The sequence below is a fragment of the Carcharodon carcharias genome, chromosome 27, assembly GCF_017639515.1.
Source record: "Carcharodon carcharias isolate sCarCar2 chromosome 27, sCarCar2.pri, whole genome shotgun sequence".
Taxonomy (NCBI): domain Eukaryota; kingdom Metazoa; phylum Chordata; class Chondrichthyes; order Lamniformes; family Lamnidae; genus Carcharodon; species Carcharodon carcharias.
Window position 1 is genome coordinate 17,710,676 of NC_054493.1, and position 18,825 is coordinate 17,729,500.

At 42.5% G+C, this 18,825-nt stretch overlaps 3 non-coding genes across 3 annotated transcripts; 2 read left to right on the plus strand and 1 right to left on the minus strand.

Annotated features, from left to right (window-relative positions):
* The first annotated feature begins 1,638 nt into the window (after positions 1 to 1,638).
* Positions 1,639 to 1,721, plus strand: trnal-uaa. The gene has a single exon. It is a non-coding gene; the product is annotated as a tRNA-Leu (tRNA).
* Positions 1,722 to 3,902: 2,181 nt separating this feature from the next.
* On the plus strand, positions 3,903 to 3,984 carry trnas-cga. Its single transcript has one exon. It is a non-coding gene; the product is annotated as a tRNA-Ser (tRNA).
* Positions 3,985 to 13,554: 9,570 nt separating this feature from the next.
* Positions 13,555 to 13,627, minus strand: trnav-uac. Its single transcript has one exon. It is a non-coding gene; the product is annotated as a tRNA-Val (tRNA).
* Between the last annotated feature and the right edge of the window lie 5,198 nt (positions 13,628 to 18,825).

Below are 18,825 nucleotides of genomic sequence, written 5' to 3' on the forward strand. Positions count from 1 at the left end.
AGAAGATTTGTGCACTGAATTCAGAAGTAATGAGTCCACTAACACCTTTAGAGATTTTAAAACTAAGTTAAAACATTTATTGACAAAAGGAATTATTTCAAGCACATGCATAAGATTAGTTACTTAATACTATAACAAATCCCAAAATCCCTAATTAACCTCACTCCCAACTATACACCCTCTTTAGGACAGCAATCCAAAATAGCTTTAAAATTTAAATAGCAAGCAAGCAAATTTACCACAGCGCCTACTCAACAGTGGAATTCCAAAAGCTATCCTCCAGCTTTGGTTACAGGACACAGCGTCTGCTAAAGTGGCTGGAGGCTTCCCTAAGGTTGTTTTGCATGGTCCTATTAGATCTTACATGGCCCCCCAATATAGCTTTCCATTCCTCTTCATATATGTTCTCTCTCTTTAATCTGTAAATTCCATTGTTCTTTGTGTCTTTGGAAATTTACTTTTCCCATGATACAAACTTTTTTCATGTTGTTAACATGGTCAATACCTTTGGGAAAATAAATACACTACTTGGTCTTTCTTACCTTCCTTCACTTATCTCAAAATGCGAATTTCCTTCACACTATACATACTAAGACCTCATCCATGTTTACTCAATAGCATTTAAAATACCTTTTGCCCCTAATTTATTTTGATAATTTGAAACTTGCAGTCTATCTGGCCTTAATTCAATTAAATCACACAGACAGAACCATACACTCATCACCATAAAACTACTTTACAATAGACCACAATAACATAATGAAAATATCTGTTAGTTTCATGACACAGCTCTGACCAGTGACACTGCTGAACTGTCTATTCTGTAAGCTTGGTCAAAGATGGAGCCCTTGAGCGACTCCAGGTGGAATTCTGTCTGTGAAATATCGACTCTAAATGAAAATATTCTTGAATATCTCTGGATTGTCATTACGACAGATTAATATGTTTTTATTGTGTTGATTGCAGTATTATTGTAACTGTTTCCCTTTTTGTACCGTTTCTTTATATTGATTCTGAGATTATTTTAATACCAGTCATCGTGATACCAGTTCTATAACATCCACAAATTAAATGGAACTTCACACGGTGCAATGGTATGCTCCAGTTCTCTTAATATATACAGAGAATGCATTTCTATTCGCAGCTTTGAATCCTATATTTCTCATGAATTGGATGTATGTACTCAGTTGAACTATTTTTATTCTCATTGTGTTTGAAATTAATGTTTAACCGCCTGTTTGTGTGAGAACATACTGGACAATAGATGGCTGACAAAGTTTGGGGAATATTTTAATCAGATCAAAGCGCACAATCCGGAACTGTGACGGCAATGGAAGTAGGAAGGGAGGAGGGTGAGGAAGAGACTTATGTCATTGCAGGGTGATGTCAAACCACCAACTTTTCAGTTAATATCGGAACACGCTCATCACTTATGCCACGAAGAAGAGGTACAGCAAAGGAATCAAGGGCTATAGGGATCGGCTGGGAAATTGATGTTGAGGCCCAGGATCCTCCGCGATCTTATGAAGTAGCTGAGCAAGCTCGAGGGGCCTTTTTTTGGCAGACTCCTGGTCGGATTTTTTCAGTTCTCATTCAGTGCCGAAACCAGTCATGACGATGAGGGACTGCAAGCACCCCGGTAGTGTGGCCGAGCGGTCTAAGGCGCTGGACTTAAGTTCCAGTCTCTATACGAGACGTGGGTTCAAATCCCACCACTGCCAACCGATCATTTTGGGGACTTCGTGCAAATCGCTTCCAGCGGAGGGGAGGCTGCTAAAATTTATAGCAGGAAAGTGAGCCGTGTTTCTGATTGGTCGGAATCCCAAAGAGAAGAAATGTGAATATAAATTACAGGGCGACTGGGAAAAGGCCGGCATTGTGAGACTAGTTGAGTTGCTCTTCCAAAGAGCCAACATGACGGGCTGAATGACCTCCTTCTCTTCTGTAATCATTCTGTGATTTTATATGACCCCTATTGGTGAGCGCACAGGGTCTGTAGGCGAAAGCAGAGTGGCTAAGGTGATGGGTTGTCCCCACCCAGGGTCCCATCCTGCCGACTACACTTCTCATTCCTTATTTTAACCAGGCGTCTGCAGATACAGGACTAATTATCTGTTCAATGGAATAAAAAACACAGCCAAATACTTTGTTTTTTTCCTACTGCCGTTCATCTACAAGCATTTACGGAATTTGCTGTCGGATTTGTGAGAACAAAACTTAACCAATTTGTGACATCTTTGTTTTCTGAGTGTTTGCCTGTCCTTGGATCTCTGTCACTCTCGGTCTTATATATCTGTGTGTGTTCCTGTGTGTGTGTCAATGCGCTTCAGTTCCCCACTTTTGCTAATCAAAACTTTATTTATATTAGTTGAGTAGCTTCATATTAAAATCGGACAAACAAAAAAGAGTAGCTTTAAAACACGCAAGTGGGGAATTCCAGCTCTATTTGTTTTTAAGTGGAGGCTGCTCAGCGCCTAAGTGCCCGTATGTTACAAAGTTGGGGGGTGATTGACATTTACACTGAGCAACATTAAAACAGACAGAAACCGAGTCCTAGTGGTCGAGGAGTTAAGGCAATGGACACACCGAGATAATGAATTTGTAAATACAAATAGTCCAAACTGAAATCCCTCAGACCTTAGGAACTGTTTCTACTGCGGTCATACCTCTGAAGGAATAGGAAAATTAAAGTTCAATCCCAAATGTCGTATTCACCTGGAAAGGCTGAACAGTCTGAAGCTCTTTACTCTAGAAAGGGGAAGGCTGAGCGCTGACCTTATAGAAATGGAATGCTTTGTCCCTGTTTTGTCAAGGATTACACCTGCTGAATCTGATCAAACAAATAATACAAAGTTCAGAAACATAGAATGAAATGTTTACGTTGAGGTGTAGCTCTTAAGACCACATTTTGTCATTTGCTCGATCAGCATTTTTGTCGAACTGTCTCTCTGTGTTACAACACTGACTACACTTCAAAAGCACTCCATCGGCTCTACAGCACTTTCTGTTGCCCTGAGTTCGTGAAAGGCTCTGTTTAAACCTAAGTCTTTTTCTTCTTTTCCGTCTTTCAATCTAAGCTATCAATGGTGACGTGTATCTGTTCCTTTCAGTGTCGAGCCAACTCTCTGTCTCTATCTGTCTCCATATATCTGCTTTCGCCCTCATAGTCTCTATCTCGCTCTCCTTTACCGCTTTGCCAAGTGTGAAACTCTGCGACAGTTTGAGAGTGTTGATGGTGAGAGGCTGTTTTTCCCCTGGCTGGAGCGTCTAGAACTGAGCTCACATTCTGCGGATAATGTGTCAGCCATTTAGGACTGAGATGAGGAGACACTTCTTCACTCAAAGGGTTGTGAATTTTTGGAGTACTGTAGCCCAGACATCTGCAGATCCTCAGTCTGCGAGTACATTAAGGTTAAGGTGGATAGATTTTTGGATTCTGAGGGAGTAAAGGGTTAGCGCGATGGGGTAGGCAATTCGTTTTGAGGCTGGGGCTCTAAATAAATGGCGGAGCAGGTTCGAGGCGCCTGAAAGCCGTTCCCTGCTCTTTTCCTTGCTGTCTATATTTCAATGGAAATACCAGGTAAGGTAAAAACGTCCGTTATGTTATCGTGGCCGAGTGGTCTAAAATTCTGTGTTAAAAGCCACCCTAGCGTTAGGGCCGTGGGTTCGAATCGTATTCGCGCCGTGTTACGAAATCTTTAGACGGGGAAGCTTCAGTTGAAGTGGAGTGTGCGGTGTTTGATTTTGATGGGAAGAACAAGGAGAGACAATACAAATATGAATTTCTGTGTGGAACCATCTGATTGGCTCTTGCAGAGAGCTGGCACGAACATCCCTGGGCGAATGTCTTCCTGCTCTGCTGTAGCCGCCTATTATTTTATATGAATGACTCAAGCATACTCGTAGTCGTAGCCGAGTGGTTAAGGCGATGGATTCGAAATCCATTGGGATTTGCCCACGTAGGTTCGAATCCTGCTGACTACGTTTCCTCATTATTCCCGATTTCAACCAGAATAAATTATTGGTAAATTGTAGAAAATAAACTCTCCCGCGTTTTCCTATTTCCGTTCATCTGCCACTTCTCTAGGAGTGTGGACATCTCAGAAGGTTTTGGAGTTCTGGGAGACTAAAGAGAAAGAGAGGGGCAAGGACATGGAGGAATTTGAAAACAAGCAGGAGAATTTTAAACTAAAGATAATACTTGTCCAGGAGCCAATGTAGGTCAGAAAGCACAGGGGTGATAGGGGAATGGGACTTGCTGCGAGTTCAGACACGGACAGCAGAGTTTTGAATGACCTCAAGTTTACAGAGGGTAGAATGTCCACTCACATTCCAGAACTCACATCCTGGTGGATCAGCGCTGCCCTGTTTCCAAGATCAATACTGATCCTTTATCAGGTGCCATTCTCTGAACTATAGACAGTGCTCCAGTAAAAGCAGCCCGATTCTCACCCATATTCTGCCTTGTACCAACATCGTTGTAGCCAGCGCTTTGCAACCGATCACAGCCTTTCTCTTTCATTCTTTTACTTTCCAGCCCGACATCTACATTTGTTCTCGACCTGCTGCACATGTGACATTTTCATTTCTGATGCGGAGCTTCACTTCCAACTCCACTGATTCGGGCAGGGCTGTAACGCGTTTTCTGTTTTCAATCAGTAACTTAATAAAGTCGTTTTAACAAGAGGATTAAATGTCTATAGCTTCTGACCGGGATGCAAACACAGGCCGCAGCGGTGAGATCACCGAATCTTAACCACTAGACTACCAAGGAAGCTGCTTGCTGCGCTTGCATCTTGGGATATCCACGCGGCTTTTGCCATTTTCTTCATTCTGGACCATTTTCTCGAGGGCGAAGTTTCTCCGACAAAATATCATGTTGAGATAGAACACAAATTATTTCTTCAGTCAATTAAAACCAACGTAGCTATTGGCTGGAACATGAAGTCGACAGTGTGGTGAAATAGTACCAAAGCTGTGAATTGCAAAAATTCAATTTCCAAAACCCACCAATCTAATCACTGCGGCTCCTGTGAAACTGACAAGGCAACGCACGGCAGATTCATCACTAAAAGTAACTGATAGACATCAAATTCTTCCACTTTCACGTCACATTTTTTAACTCGTATTCTCCATCTCAGACATTTCCAGTTCAAAAAGATACAAAAGGAATCTTTCCAATCTGCTTTTTCTCTCTGAACCATTTTAATACGAAGCTACGAAACTAAAGTGAATGTAGTTGTAAGGCGTGAAATGAATGCGATGGTAAAAATTCGTTCACCTGTTTGTGGAACTGAGCCGAATTGATACATTCTGGATCCTAACCACTCGCTGTGCAACATAAATCTGTACGCTTTATTTCCCGTTGCCTCTCCTCTCCGACCAAAATGAATCACTTCACACTTCCTTACATTAAATTTCAGATGCCACTTGTCAGTCCAAATGGATTTGTTGAAGAGCCCGAAAGGGGAACCGACTCAAACTGGAAATGGAAGCGTGAGAATGAATGAAGAGAAGTGACGGGTTTTGTAGATCCCGGGGGAAAGAGACTCCAGGATCAAAATAAATCAAAATATTGCAGATGCTGCAAATCTGAAACAAAAACAGAAAATGCTGGAAAAACTCAGCCAATCTGGCAGCAGCTGTGGAGAAAGAAACAGAGTTAACGTTTCGACTCCTATGAAGAAGAGTCATTGGGACTGATTGGAATGCTCTTTGCAAAAAGTTGCCATAGACACGATGGGCCTAATTGTCTCCTCGTGTGCTGTACCATTTTATGGCGACATTGTTAAATCAGTCTGTCTCCAGCATTCCTAATGATAGCAGCTGAATTCCATTTCTTCAAAACAAAAACCCAAAGTGCTGCTGCATGGCTGCACAGGTTACCGTTTCAGCCAAGCCCATTGAGGATTCGGCAGTGCAGTGTTTCTCTAGCGTCGTGGCCCTAACACGCAAATAGTATCCCGGTTCGAAACCCGGGAAAATATTACCGAAATCCGCTCATTTAAGTGCACTTGCGAATTACGGCCACGTGGCAATTGGTCTTCTCGAAATACTAAAGAACATCCCACAAATAAAACAAAAGTGACATTTTATCGCACCCGATGCAGTAAAGGTTATAAAACATTTTCCACTGTCACTCGACATACATGTTAACAGTTCGTTCAGTTAGCAAAATAAATGAATCTGTTTATTGCTGTAGGTTAACGTACTTACTCGTCGTCTCAAAGATGAATAACAGTAATGTGTGCTCCTAAAGATACGAAAGCGATACTATAATTGAAACAGAAGAAATAGCAGACACTTTACATCATCATACCGGTCTTCAGCAGAGGAAGAGGAAAAACTGCCAGGGTGCGATAAAATGTCCGAGGAAACCGAGGCTCAGTGCAGGCATGGTGAAATCCCTCCTTTTTTATTCAGTCTGGAAAGAAGAGACATGAACGGGATTTAGGCACCAGAATGTAAAAGATGTCATGAGCCTATTTGAAAGAAGAGCAGGGGAGTTCTCCCCGCTTCCTGGTCAATGTTTATCCCTCAATCAACGTCACAAAGACACATTCTACGCTTATTATGACATTATTGTTTGTGAGAGTTTGCTGAGCGGTGATTGGCTGCCGTGTTTCCTACATCACAACAATGACGACACTTCACAATGTCCTTCATTGACTGGAAAGCGATTTGAGACGTCCGCTGGCGGGGAAGGGTGCTATATAAATACAAGCCTGTCTTTATTTAATTATCATAAACCCCAGCGCTCTGGTGACTGACCCTCGAGAGTGGAAACAGTTTCTCCCTACCTGCTCTATCAAACCGCTCGCCGCCGATCCCTTCCTCAGCCCAATAATTTTAAACAACACCCTGAAAACTCAGCTTAACCTGCTTTGCTCTAAAGGAAACGATCCCGGCCTTTATAGTCTCTCCACAAGACTGAATGTGTTCACGCCTGAACATGGTGCAAGGCGGAACATTGTGACGAGATTTTGGAAAATGTTAGTTGGCAGGTGGAAAAATGGAGGAGGAACCAAAACACGAAACCCAGTCTCCAGTTCTGTGAATATTTACAAACTCTTTACGAAACGGAATCAGGGGAGAATGAAGGGTTAAAAACAAAAAACTGCGGAGGCTGGAAATCGAAACCATAAGCAGAATTACCTGGAAAAACTCAGCAGGTCTGGCAGCATCGGCGGAGAAGAAAAGAGTTGACGTTTCGAGTCCTCATGACCCTTCAGCAGAACTGGGTGAATCCAAGGAGAGGGGTGAAATATAAGATGAAGGTGTGGGGGTGGTGTTGGGTGGGGGGAGAGAACTGGAGGGGGTGGGGTAGTTGTAGGGACAAGCAAGCAGTGATCGGAGCAGATAATCAAAAAATGTCACAGACAAAAGAACAAAAGAACACAGAGGCGTTGAAGTTGGTGATATTATCTAAACGAATGTACTAATTAAGAATGGATGGTAGGGCACTCAAGGCATAGCTCTAGTGGGGGTGGGGGGGCATAAAAGATGTAAAAATAATGGAAATAGGCGGGAAAAGAAAAATCTATATAAATTATTTGAAAAAACAAAAGGAAGGGGGAAGAAACAGAAAGGGGGTGGGGATGGAGGAGGGAGATCAAGATCTAAAGTTGTTGAATTCAATATTCAATCCGGAAGGCTGTAAAGTGCCTAGTCGGAAGATGAGGTGCTGTTCCTCCAGTTTGCGCTGGGCTTCACTGGAACAATGCAGCAAGCCAAGGACAGACATGTGGGCAAGAGAGCAGGGTGGAGTGTTAAAATGGCAAGTGACAGGGAGATTTGGGTCATTCTTGCGGACAGACTGCAGGTGTTCTGCAAAGCGGTCACCCAGTTTACGTTTGGTCTCTCCAATGTAAAGGAGACCGCATTGGGAGCAACGAATGCAGTATACTAAGTTGGGGGAAATGCAAGTGAAATGCTGCTTCACTTGAAAAGAGTGTTTGGGCCCTTGGACGGTGAGGAAAGAGGAAGTGAAGGGGCAGGTGTTGCATCTTTTGTGTGGGCATGGGGAGGTGCCATAGGTGGGGGTTGAGGAGTAGGGGGTGATGGAGGAGTGGACAAGGGTGTCCCGGAGGGAATGCTCCCTATGGAATGCTGCCGGGGGGGTGAAGGGAAGATGTGTTTGGTGGTGGCATCATGCTGGAGTTGGTAGAAATGGCGGAGGATGATCCTTTGAATGTGGAGGCTGGTGGGGTGATAAGTGAGGACAAGGGGGACCCTATCATGTTTCTGGGAGGGAGGAGAAGGCATGAGGGCAGATGCACGGGAGATGGGCTGGACACGGTTGAGGGCCCTGTCAACGACCGTGGGTGGAAAACCTCGGTTAAGGAAGAAGGAGGACATGTCAGAGGAACTGACAAAAGTGCTTATTTTTCTGATCAAACATCTCATTATTTCTGAGTTGATTTACACAATCTAATTACAGTTGCTCCACAAACCGCTAATCGAGGGTGTTATATCACAGTGGGAAATCATTGTTACAGTTCAACAGAGCCCTGCCAAGATCAAAGGCTGGCATAGTTTATTTCGTTCATTTGGTTTAAAATGCATTTCTTCTGGGAAGGTAATCTTACAGAATACATATGTTTAGGAAAAAGTGTTGTTCTACCAGAATGTTTGGAGGATTCCAATGGTTAGACTGAGAGGTCATGTCACCTGTTACAGGAAGACAACTCTTGGTTTCCACCTGGTGCCTCAGTTTGTTTGAATTTCAAAATGCAGAAGGCTCGGTTCAGCAAATGTCTCAGGCAGCAATGCTTTCTGCTCAATCATTATTTTTTCAACCTTACTATTTTTACAATCTTCTTATTTTTGCTCTATACCCCTTCAACCGAGGGTGCGATATTACAGAGGAAAATGTTTGTTCTGGAGTTTAACAGGGCCCTGCCAAGATCGCGTGCTTCAATTGTTCGTTAGCTTCATTTGGTTTGAAATAATTTTGTTCCTGGTCCGGAATCTAACACAGGATAAATATTTGTGTAACAAACAGAGCAGTGCTGAGCTACCAGGGTGTTTGGAGGTTTCCAATGGTTAGACTGAGGGTCCATGTCACTTGTTGCAGGAAGACAGCTGTTGGGTTCACCCTGGTGCCTCAGCTTTTTTTGAATTTCAAAATGTAGACGTGTCCGTCCAGCATATGTCTCCGGGTGCAATGCTTTCTGCTCACTCATTAGGAACATCTTTCTCATCCTTGGAAGATGAAATTAAAGAAACTCAGTATTTGTTCCATTATTCTATATTTAATATTCATATTTTATATATTATTGATGCCTTCATTTGAATTGAGACTCTCTGAAATATACACCAACTTCTAATTTTAAGCATGACTGATAGATGAAAGAATGTCAGTCAACAGGTCATGCACACCATGTGGTGCTCATTTGAAATTGAGCGCAGTTAGCTTTTAAACAAAATCCAAGAATTTTACTGGGAACAGGTTTGAGAATGATGCGTTAATTAGATCTGATCACTCTTTATCTGTCTTTGTGAGCACACGTTACAATGAGACACCTTTGACATGGTGAGTAACTGTTAAGCTGCATCGAAAGACGTGCTGATTTTGCTGCAGATAAAAGCAAAAAACTGCGGATGCTGGAAATCCAAAACAAAAATAAAAATGCCTGGGAAAACTCAGCAGGTCTGGCAGCACCTGCGGAGAGGAACACAGTTAACGTTTCGAGTCCACATGACTCTTCAACAGAACTAAGTAAAAAGTCAGTTTCTGTAGTGTAGTATCATGTTCGCCTAACACACGAAAAGTTCCGGGGTTTGAAGCTGGGCAGAAACATTATGAAAACTTACTCATTAAATTGTGAGGATAATTTGCGTCGTTGAAGTTTACCTGAATCTCCAGTGTTGCAGGCAGAATGCATTTGCTCTCACCGAGGTCATAAAATACGTGCAGCAAAATCAGAACACTGGCAAAAACCCAGCAGGTCTGGCAACATCTGCGGATAGGAACACAGTTAACGTTTCGAATTCGTATAACTCTTCAACAGAACTAGGTAAAAATATAAAAGAAGTGAAATATAAAATTTTCTATATCTCACCTCTTTTCTATTTATTAACTGTGTTCCTCTCCACAGAGGTTGCCAGACCTGCTGAGTTTTTGCAGGTACTCTGATTTTGCTGCACGCGTTTTATGATCTCGGTGAGAGCAACTGCATTATGCCTGCAACACTGGAGATTCAGGTAAGTTTAAATGATGCAAATTATCCTCACAATTTATTGAACAAGTTTTCATAATGTTTTGGTTTCAAACTGGAGACCATTCGCGTATTAGGCGAATGTGATAACCACGACACTACAGAAACTGCCATGGCTTTACCGAGCCTGTCCAGAATGCTAAACTGCGCTGTAACGCTGCAGCAATCTAGGTCTCTGTTGCGGAGAAATTAAATACAGCTGCTATTCTCATGAACGCTGCAGCGAGACTGATGTAACAATGTAATCATAAAATGGCCTAGCACCGTGCATCCAATCAAAGGCATAAGAGGCCCTTCTATCGTCCGATCCGAGGCCCCTTTTTAAACGAGCACACTAACTAATCGCAATTTGCTTCTCTCTCTTAATGAACCAGTTTTTTCCTCCCTTTCATTAAATTGCTGAAGTTCCTTTTGAAAAAGTCTTTTCTGCAGAATCCATGCCTGGTTTGCCTTAATTCACAAGGTTCACATGACGATTTGGATTTGGGTTGCTCAAATACTTCGCCAGATGAACATGATGTAATTATGCAATTGATCTCATATCAAACTTGCGAAAGTGTTATTTTTTCAACCTTACTAATTTTACAATCTTATTATTTTGCTCCACAGCCCTTCAATCGAGGGTGCGATATTACAGAGGAAAATGTTTGTTCCGTAGTTTAACAGGGCCCTGCCGAGATTGCATGCTTCAATTGTTCGTTTACTTCATTTGGTTTGAAATAATTTTGTTCCTTGAACGGAATCTAACAGAGGATAAATATTTGTTTAACAAACAGGGCAGTGCTGAGCTACCAGGCTGTTTGGAGGTTTCCAATGGTTGGACTGAGGGTCCATGTCACTTGTTGCAGGGAGACAACTGTTGATTTCACCCTGGTGCCTCAGCTTGTTTTGAATTTCAAAATGTAGACGTGTCCGTCCAGCAAATGACTCCGGGTGCCATGCTTTCTGCTCAATCATTAGGAACATCCTTCTTATCCTTGGCAGACGAAATTAAACACACTTCACTCCATATTTGTTCCGTTATTCTATATTTGATATTAATATTGTATCTGTTATTGCTGCCTTCATTTGAATTGAGACTCTGAAAGATACACCAAACTCGAATTTCAAACATGACTGATTGACAAAAGAATGCCAGTCAGCAGGTAATGCAAACCATGTGGTGCTCATTTGAAATTGAGCACAATTAGCTGTTAAACAAAATGCAAGAATTTTAATGGGAGCAGTTTTGAGAAGATGCGTTCATTATATTTGATCCCTCTTTGTTCCAGGTGAGAAGCCTTCTGAGGCCTACATTGCCTCCATGTAGAAGACAGGAGGGAAGCCAGCAGGTCTGCACTGCACCTCGGTTTCCATGACTCCCTCGGTCATTTTTCCTGATAGTCTATTTTGAAAACCGATTATTTAAACGAGTGATTCTGTATCAGCACTGTCATTTCCTCTGGTTCAATTGAAGCATCACTTGCGCCTGTCCTTATGCGCCCACTTTAGCATGAGACATCTTTGAGATGGTGAGTAACGATGTAAATCTGCATCGAAAACCCACTAAATTCTGTTGCTGGCCAGACGTGCTAAAATGCATGCCGAGTTAAAAAACATACATCTATTTCTACTCAGTGTGTCATGAAATTTCAGTGTTTCTGATTTTGCTGCATTCATTTCAACGCCCAGGTAAGAGCAAAAGCACCATGGCTGTAGCATGTGAGATTCAAGTAACATTCAACAACAAACCTGACATACACAAATTTTCCGCTCTCAAAATTGGCAAGCTTGGATAATGTTTCTGCCCAGTTTCAAACCGCTGATTTTTCGTGTGTGAGGCAAATGTGACAACCACTACACTACAGAAACATTGGCCAGACATGACTGCAGTTAGCCTATCTGGAATGGTAAACTGTGCTGTCATGCAACAGCTCTTTGGCTCTTTGGATGGGAGAAATGGAATTCAGCTGCTATAATTGGGAATGCTGCAGACAGACTCAGATAACAATGTCATCATAAAATGGCTTAACACCATGTATCCATACAATGGCCCTTCCATCATCTTGTCTCTGTCAGTTTTTTAAAAGAGCCAATGAATTAATCCCAGTTTCCTTCTCTCTATTAGTGAACTTGTTTTTTTCTGCATATCAATTAATTGCATCATTCCCTTTTGAAAAAGGAGTTTCTGCATATTCCATGCCTAGTTTGCCTGAATTAACAACGTTTCCCTCACCCAATGCCATGAAGGTTTAGACTTGTGCTCCTTACATAGCTATGCATATGAACATTATTTACTTATCTCTTGTTCTCATATTGAATTGATGAAAGTGCTTACTTCTCTGATCAAACATCTCATTATTTCTGAGTTATTTACACAATCTGATTACATTTGTTCCATGACTCGTTAATCAAGGGTGTTATTTCACAGAGGAAAATGATTGCTACAGTTAAACGGAGCCCTGCCAGGATCACATGCTGTAATAGGTCGTTTTGTTCAGTTGTTTAAATATAATTTTGTTCTGGGAACGTAATTTTACAGAATATATATTTCTTTAGGAAACAGGATAGTGCTGATCTACCAGAATGTTTGGAGGATTCCAATGGTTAGACTGAGAATTCATGTCACTTGTTATAGAAAGACAACTTTTGGTTTCCACATGGTGCCTCTGTTTGTTTGAATTTCAAAATGCAGAAGGCTCAGTTCAGCAAATGTCTTAGGCAGCAATGCTTTCTGCTCAATCATTATGAACACACTTGTCCTCCTCAGCAGAAGAAATTCAATAAACTTTTCTCAGCAATTTTTTTTATCTTATTCACCATTCAGTATTAATGTATTTGATATTGATGCCCTTGGTTGACTTGAGGCTTTCTGAAATAGACAACATCGAATTGCAAACTTGACTGGCAAACAAAAGAATGTAAGTCACGAGGAAATTTGCTATGGGTCTGATTTGAGATGTAGCACAACAGTCAGCATTTCAACAAAATCAAAGAAATTTACAGGGAACAGGCTTGGGAATGATGCGTTAATTAGATCTGATCCCTCTTGTCTGTCTTTATGAGCACACATCACACCGAGACACCTTTGACACGGTGAGTAACTTTCTCAAGCTGCATCGAAAGACCGATTGATTTATCTTGTTGACTAAACGAGCTGCTAATATGTAAGCGCAGTGAAATACGAACATCTATCCACTCAAGTGTGTCATGGAATCTCAGCAGATGCTGATTTTGCTGCATTCATTTTGTGACCTCGGTGAGAGCAAATGCAATATTGCCTGCAACATCGGAGATTCAGGTAGGCTTCAACGACGCAAATTATCCTCACTATTTAATGAGTAAGTTTTCATAATGTTTCTGCCCGGTTTCGAACCGGGGACCTTTTGCATGTAAAGTGAACGTGATAACCACTACACTACAGAAACTGCCACGGTCTCATTAATCCTGTCCGGAATGCTAAACTGCGCTGTAACTCAGCAGCAGTCTGTGTCTCTATTGCGGAGAAATGGAATACAGCTGCTGTTCTCAGGAACGCTGCAGCGAGACTGATGTAACAATGTAATCATAAAATGGCCTAGCACCATGTATCCAAACAATGGCAAAAGAGGCCCTTCCAATTTCCGATCTCTGGCCCCTTTTTAAACGAGAAAACGAATTCATCACAATTTGCTTCTCTCTCTTAATGATCTATTTCTTCTCTCTTTCATTAAATTACTCAATTCTCTTTTGATAAAGTCATTTTTGCAGAATCCATGCTTGCGCTGCCTTAATTCAGGGTTCCTAACATCCTTTACCAGATGAACATGATGTAATTATGCAATTGATCTCATATCGAATTTGCGAAAGCGTTATTTTTTCAACCTTACTACTTTTACAATCTTATTTTGCTCTACAGCCCTTCAATCGAGGGTGCGATATTACAGAGGAAAATGTTTGTTCCGAGGTTTAACAGGGCCCTGCCAAGATCGCATGCTTCAATTGTTCGTTTACTTCATTTGGCTTGAAATAATTTTGTTCCTGGATCGGAATCTAACAGTGGATAAATATCTGTTTCGGAAACAGGGCAGTGCTGAGCTACCAGAATGTTTGGAGGTTTCCAATGGTTGGACTGACCAGGGAAGCTGACAAGCAAGCCTTCAAAATCACTGTTGATCATTTCTTTACCCGTTACTGCCCTTCAGTTCACTGACACTGCCGACAGGTTTCTCACACAAAAATGTTTGTTTGGTTAACATTTGGTCACCAGCCATGGAGCCCAGGCCGTGATGGAGAAAGCATTGACTCCGAACCACCCGGGTCCACCATCACCAGCTCCGTGCTGCTCTGTCCATCATTCTTCTGTCAGTTAATCCATCCTGCCTCGCTCTCTATCACAGATCCTCCCTTTTGTTCTTTTTACAGAGTGAATCCTGACTTCAATCAGGAAAAGCTGGAAATAGCAGGCAGAGAGAGAAAAACAGTTATTTTTTTTTCCTCATTCGTTCATGGGATGTGGGCATCACTGGCTAAGCCAGCATTTATTGCCCATTCTTAAATTGCCCATTTTTTCAGGGGGTAGTTAAGAGTCAGCTACATGTGGGCTAGTCCAGGTAAGGACAGCGGATTTCCTTCTCTAAAGGACATTAGTGAACCAGATGGGGTTTTGTAGACTTTTAATTCCAGATTTCCTTTGAATTAAAATTTCACCATCTGCTATGGTTGGACCACCAGAGCATTACCCTAGGTCTCTGGAATACCAATCCAGTGAAAATACCACTATGCTATATCAAAACTAGTAAATGCTAGCAATGTAACAGGTTTGAAACAGATACAGAGAGGAGGAAAGAACAAAAGGGAAGGTCTGTGATAGGTTGGGAGGGGCAGGGGAGATGGAGGGGGCAGCGGACTGGTATTGTCACTGGACTAGTACTCCAAAGGCCCAGGGTAGTGTTTGAATCCCACCATGGCAGGTGGTGAAATTTGAATTAAAAGTCTAAATGATGAAACCATCAATTGTCATTAAAAACCCATTGATTTGCGAAAGTCCTTTAGGAAATCTGCTGTCCTTACCTGGTCTGGCCTACATGTGAATCTAGATGCACAATAATGTGATTGACTCTGAAATGGCTGAGCAAGCCACTCGGTTCTCAAGAGAAATTAGGAATGGCCAATATAATGTTGGCCCAACCAGTACTGCCTACATCCCATGAATGAATGAAAAAAGCACAAAATGGATGATGATGCCATTCTGTATCAATCAGTTCTCTCCCACACTGAAAACTCTCAATCCTTCCCCACCGTTACCCGGGACAAACATTTCATTGAACAAGCCACACAAATAACACAGGAAAAGAAAATAATTTCAGGTGCAGTTCCTTAATTTCCTTCCTGTAATCTTATGAATTAGACCATTCTCAACTGATCAGATGTGGACCCGATGCTATCAGCCCTCCATGGAGTGATTATTCTAATTCTGTGACTCTGAGCAGTTCTGTTGGTGCAGGGGCTTGAGTGGAACTTGCCACTTTTAAACTTTCATAAGAACATAAAAAATAGGAACAGGAGTAGACCATTCGGCCCCTCGATCCTGCTCCACCATTTAATAAGGTCATGGCTGATCTTGTGTTTCGCTTTCCACATTCCCATCTAACCCCGATAGCCTTTGATTCCCTTGCCTGACAAGAATCTATCTACCTTTGCCTTAAAAATATTCAATCATCATTCATTGCATATCAGACCCACAACTACAAACTGCTCTCCCACTCTTCCAATGAAGAAAAGAGCAGTTTTCACTCCTAACCCAACAACTGTGATGTTAACAAAGCGGGATGGAGATAGACTCTGTTTAAATGCGGTGACACTACTGGAAGAATGGAGAGCTGGGGTTCACTCTGGAAAACAGCAGCAATGTTTAAAGTTAATAATCTGAATCTGTGCTTCGTGTCTTAGGATGTTTGGCCCATATTGGAGTATCTTGCATCCCAGGGATGGGCAGTAACCCGCTGATTGAAGTTGCTGTCACTGCTTTCTGTTCGCAGTGGGTGATTGGAGAGGGTGGGGCAAAATCCTTCTGCTTTTCCCTGTCTCACTTACTGCAGAGCAGGGAAGACAGAATCGTTGATGGGTTTGTTGCCCTGTCTGAAATGTAGCTTTGATCGACTGTTCGTGATGGAGATCATGCTGCAGGAGCCTTTAATAATCTTGCACAAATCAGCTGGCAAGTGCAGGCTTGAGGGAAGCTTTCTGAACCATCAGGACTGGAAATGCGAACAAGTGGAAGATTCTGTCTAGTTTCAGTGTGTACAGACTGTGGAGGGGAAGAGCTAATGTCACACGGCTGTAAGGTATTATATACAGTTAATATTTAACAATAAAGATGAATTATTGCTCACATTTAAAACTTGTTTTGATAATGTTTCTGCCTGGTTTCAAACCAGGGACCCAGCCAGGAACTATAGTTCCTATTTCTTATAATTGATAATCAATGTATATCGATAAACCTCTGGCAGACCTATATACTCTGCATTTTAATTGGATTTATCAGATGTGTGCACCACTATGAGCTGGGCTGTGGACTGTAATGTCTTCACTCTTCTCTGGTGATCTTCTCCAGAAAAGCTGGTGTAGATAGAATTACTTGGTCTGCAAGATACAGTCACTGTGAGGATGATAATGGAACAATTTTCTGACAAATGTTCAGTGACACCCGATCACTTACCAAGTGATTATGTAAAAATCTAATTCAAATAATCACAGCCGCTGCCGATGAGGGAGGGAAGCAGCAGAGGCAGCTGATCGGATTGTCTCAATCTTAGTGACAAAGAAGCTCCATGAGCTCCTCACACTTGTTGGAGGTGAGGATGGAGGGGACAGGGGTGAGAGAGAGAGCATGGTCAAAAGGAACTAACTTGGGTTAGATATATTGAAGAGACTCAAGACAGTGTGTGTTTAACATAAAGCTAATCTAATTGACCTTTATTTACAATATCAGCCCGAATAACTGGGCTGGAGTTTATTAACATCATCAGAAACGGACCCCAATACACATAATTCGGTCCTGGATGTGATTAACAGCAAAATCCAACCATTGTCATTACTTGTGAACTCGCTGGTGTCTCAGCAGTGTAGATAAATAAGCAAACCCCTTCCCACATTCAGAGCATGTAAATGGTCTCTCCCCAGTGTGAACTCGCTGGTGTGTCAGCAGGTTGGATAACTGGGTTAAACCCTTCTCACGTTCAGAGCAGGTGAACGGCCTCTCCCCAGTATCAACTCACTGGTGTCTCAGAAAGTTGGATGGGTGGGTGAATCCCTTTCCACATTCAAGGCCCCCCCTAGTGGGAACCCGGTGGTGTGTTAGCAAGATAGATAAATGAGTGAATCCTTTCCCACACTCAGGGCAGGTGAACAGCCACTTCCCAGTGTGAACTCGCTGGTAAACAATGAGTTGAGATGATCGCTTGAACCCAGTCCCGCAGTGAGAGCACCTGAACGGCCTCTCCCCAGTGTGAACACTTTGATGAGACATCAGGTCCTGGGGGCTTTTAAAACACTTCCCGCAGTCTGGGCATTTAAAAGGTCTCTCGTTTGTGTGAACTCGCTGGTGTGTCAGCAGATGGGATTGCTGAGTGAATCCCTTCCCACACATGTAGCAGGTGAATGGCCTCTCATCACTGTGCCCATGCTGGTGTCTCAGCAGTTTGGATGACTGAGTGAATCACGTCCCACACAAAGAGCAGGTGACTGGCCTCTCCCCAGTGTGATTGTGCTTGTGTGCAGTGAGTTGAGACAACCACCTGAATCCAGTCCCGCAGTGAGAGCACCTGAATGGTCTCTCGTCAGTGTGAACACGTTGATGGCGCATCAGTTCCATGGAACCTTTATAGCACTTCCCACAGTCCGGACATTTAAAAAGTCTCTCCCCAAAATGAACTCGCTGGTGTATCAGCAGATAGGATGAATGAGTGAATCCCTTCCCACACTCAGAGCAGGTGAACTATTTTCCACAGTGTGAGTGCGCCAATGACCTTCCAGGTCAGACGGGGATTTGAATCCCACAATCCCCACATTTCCATGGTTTCATCCTGTTGTGACGGCATTTATGTTCTGACACGTCAGATGATTGACTGAAGACTCGTCCACACACAGAACACGTGTACGGTTTCTCCTCACTGGAAATGGTGCTTTTTCCTTCCATGTTCAAAATCCAATGATATTTAGGTTATGATAAATTGGCCAACTCTGTCAGTTTCTGATGTGATGTTTGATTTGAGTTTCCCGACTGCAAATCCCCTCCTTCTAATACCCTGTGAAATTGATTTAAAACAGAAAAAAGGGAGTGAGAGAGAACCCACAAAAACACAAAGGCAGGTTGTGAAATTGAGCTGAGTGAATGTGGTAATTTATGGGGCCGCACCAGGAAAAAGTGACCATGAAAACTGCTGGATTGTGGTTAAAAACCCAACTGGTTCACTAATGTCCTTTAGAAACAGGAGTAGGCCATTCAGCCCTTGGAGCCTGCTCCACCATTCAATATGATCATGGCTGTTCCTCTATCTCAACACCATATTCCCGCTTTCTCTCTATACCCCCTGATGCCCCTAATATCCAAAAAATGATCAATTTCTTCCTTGGCTATACTCAG